This window comes from Nannospalax galili, unplaced genomic scaffold (assembly GCF_000622305.1).
Source record: "Nannospalax galili isolate Female #2095 unplaced genomic scaffold, S.galili_v1.0 scaffold337, whole genome shotgun sequence".
NCBI lineage: Eukaryota > Metazoa > Chordata > Mammalia > Rodentia > Spalacidae > Nannospalax > Nannospalax galili.
The window spans coordinates 775,756-779,368 of NW_008340932.1; the positions used below are offsets into that span (position 1 = coordinate 775,756).

General features: G+C 41.7%; 1 pseudogene; it reads right to left on the reverse strand.

Annotated features, from left to right (window-relative positions):
- Window positions 1–1,653: 1,653 nt before the first annotated feature.
- LOC103736670 overlaps window positions 1,654–3,613 on the reverse strand; it is a 2,912-nt pseudogene continuing 952 nt past the window's right edge.

A 3,613-nucleotide genomic window follows, 5' to 3' on the forward strand; every position in this document is an offset into this window, starting at 1 on the left:
ATCCGATCAGCCAAAGGGGGGAGAATTGCTCTGTCCGCATCCAAGCAGAGGTCCGAGAGTGTCCCTGTTTCAGACACCCCGTTGTCGAGACTCAGGTTTGCTTTGCTTAGCAGGGGACCTGCTGGCTTCAGGGTAAAGGGTCTGATCGGCTAGAGTCATAACCTCTGGGACCTGTGTCTTCTCAACAGGATGATTTATTTTAGAATTCAGATGGTTTTTAATACATCCCAAGGAACTAGCAGTCAGGTGGGATACGGCAGTCACATACAAAGATTTAGAGTGCAAAGAAACAGGACATTTAGTCTGTTAGTTGGCGCCAGAAGGATTCTTAAACTTTTACTCAAGGTTATCAATGCCCATCCAATAATTTATTGGCCACAATGTTTTCTTTCTTAGAGCTAAAAGTGTGGTGAATTTTTAGCTTTTAGCTCAGGAGTAAACCTTTAACCTGGCCTAATCTCTTAGCCAGGGATAGCTGAGTTATTTGTTCAGGACAAAGAGATGAGCTAAGGGTTGTTGACCAAGATGCTTTCCCACAGAGCAGGGAGCCTGCAGTTTTCTGACTGGGCCTCTTCCTCCTGCCAGTGTAACAGTGTTCTGCAGGACAGGGATTATCAGAGCCACTGTTTTCAGTGCCCCTCCCTTTAGCAGGGAATGCAGCCTGGGCCTATAAGTTTTAGGCTCACCTCACCCTAGGGCCTGGCATCCTGGTTTCCTACATCTTAGTAGTTTCCTGACTCCCTCCTCCCAAGGCTCAGGGATCATTGCACCAAGTAGGGATGGAAAGACTGTAAGATCCAGATAACTACAAGGAAATAGTGTTTTCCAGATACAGCACAGCACTTGCACATGTGAATCACAGTGGTTTTTGACAGCACACCATGTGATTCCCAACACAAGTCAGACAAAATCCCAACATGGAATGGGAACTGGGCGCAATGGTCCCACAACTGGCTGAAGAGCTGTTCACAATTGACAATTGTTGGGAAAGGGGAAAGTCAGTTTTCTGAAGGGTGTGGCCATTGATGGCTCCAGCGTGCTCCACTGGATGGCCACATACCCTAGGTATGGTATATGGACAATTAAAATTCAACTCAGCTTTAAAATGAAAAATGAAGCCACAAATTTTGATGGGTAGGGAAGGGGTGGATCTTAGAGGATTTGAGGGAGGGTGAATTTGATAAAAATGCAGTGTATGAAATTCTCAATAAAAATATTTTAAACTGAAACATGCTGAAGATATGTAGAAATGAGAGAGACAGACAGAGACACAGAGGAGAGAGAGAGAGAGAGAGAGAGAGAGAGAGAGAGCATAGAACATTATACTTGACTGGTGAGATCCACAAATAGAGAAAGCATTAGTAGACCAGATATATAAGACTAGAAATCTAATCCATCGAATTGTTCTTAATCTAAGAACAAATGATTCTATTCTATAAAAGTCATTCAACTTAACCTCAGTCAAGGAAAGCAAAAGCACCATTGGGAATAACATGAAGTTTCCTTCAAGTGCATAAATTTGTTTTCAAATTTGTTTCTGAAACTATGCTAATTGTATAATCTTGATCATGGTGGGCAACTGGAGAACTCTACTGGAAATACAAACGACCTAATCAAACTCATCTTTATTTCTCCTTAGAAGTTAATTTTGATTTATTTCAACAGTTTATTCAGAGCTCCTTTCACATCCTTATTCCTCAGGCTATAGATCAAGGGATTCAACATAGGAAATACTGCATAAAATTTTGAAATAATTTTGTCTTTCTCCAAAGAATAACTAGACCTGGGACGTGTATAGATGTGAAGACTGGATCCATAGTTCAAGCCACAGAGATGAGGTGTGAGGAGCAGGAGGAGAAGGCCCACAGGCGGCCCTGGGTAGAGCAGATCCTCAGGATGGTGGAAATGATGAAGAGGTAGGAGGACAAGATGAACCCAATGGGGTGATGACATTGGATGTCAAGAGGAAGAACAACACAGACTGGAAGCTCTCCTCTCCACAGGCCAGCTTCACCAGAAGTGGGATGTCACAGAAAAAGTCATCAGTTTTGTTGTCACTGCAGTAGTTCAAGGTGAAAGCATCCTTGATGGTGGTGACAGAATTAATGAAGCCACCAAAATATGAGGCTGCCAAAAAAAAATACACATAGCTTTAAAGACTTGGCTTGAGAATAGAGCAGGGGCTTTGAGATGGCCACGTAGCAGTCATAAACCGTGGCAGCCAACAGGTAACACTCAGTTTATCCAAGTCCATCAGAAAAGAAGTGAACAACACAGCCAGCAAGGGAGATGCTCTTGTCTTCAGAGATGCAGTTCACTTTGATGTTTGGTGTATAGACAGTGGACAACCCAAGATCCAGAAAAGACAGATTTCCAATGAAGAAATACATGGGTGTGTGGAGCCAGGAGTCATTACAAATCAGTGCTATGAGGGTGGTGTTTCCTAACACAGTTAATGAATACACAGCAAGGAACATCACAAATAGGACCAGCTGCATGATAGGATCCATTAGAGTTCAGAGTGAGGTACTGTGCTGAACAAGTGAAATATATATTTAATTAATGAAATCTCAAAAATAGTAATTAGCCAAATATGTAATCATGGATTCATTCATATTTGAGAAATTCAAATAGATCACATATATTTTGACTGGTTTATTTTGGGATTAATTTCTAATTATACAATTACTACCAAGCACTGGGGTGAGGTTGTAAGAGCCAGGGCTGGTTCATGAATATGGGGAAGCAGAGGCTTCCAGGCCACTGGAAGCTTGCACAAGTGAACTTGTGGCAATGGTGGCATCAAGCACAAGACCCATGCCAAGTGAACAAGGCCCAGAGGGGAAGAGAGAGATGCTTGGCACCAGCCTAGACCGAGAGCTCTTGGAGGCTGGTTGCTGTTGAGTGCGGGAGAGTATGCCTCACACACAGTCTCTGAATGGATTGACTATATTCAAGTTGACAAATTTACACTGAATGCCATCTGGCTCCAAATGCTTAACTAGATACAATTTGTCATATGTAGTGAAATGCAAGGGGTCCAGTAGGGGACAGAGAGGCATGGATGGGGGAGGGGGTCTGAGTTTGATTGAGAAATGTCGTATGAGAATATAGAAGCTCAATAAAAAATTAAATTAAAATAAAATATACAAAGTGAATGATTCCCAAGGAACAACACCAAATGTTGTCCTTTGACCTCCATACACTTGCACACATGTGCACATGCACCATTTCCCACACAAACATGAACACAGACACATACAGCACACACACACACACAATCACATACAAACCAAAAATAAAAACAAATTAATAATAGTTAATTAGGGGCTAAGAAAGGAGCAGAAGAAGAAATATATGTCCTATACCAGTCACTATACTTGATATTTGAGATACATTATTTGACATTAACACTTTCATATTGATACTTGATATGGACTGGATTGTATGCCCCAATTCCACAGGATGAACTCAAAGTTTCTAAATTTGCAAACAGGCTAATATTCTAAAAGGTAAAGATGAGGTCCTAATCTACTTAGATAGGTGGCTCTATTAAAAGAAGTGAATCAGTCTCTCTCTCTCTCTCTCTCTCTCTCTCTCTCTCTCTCTCTCT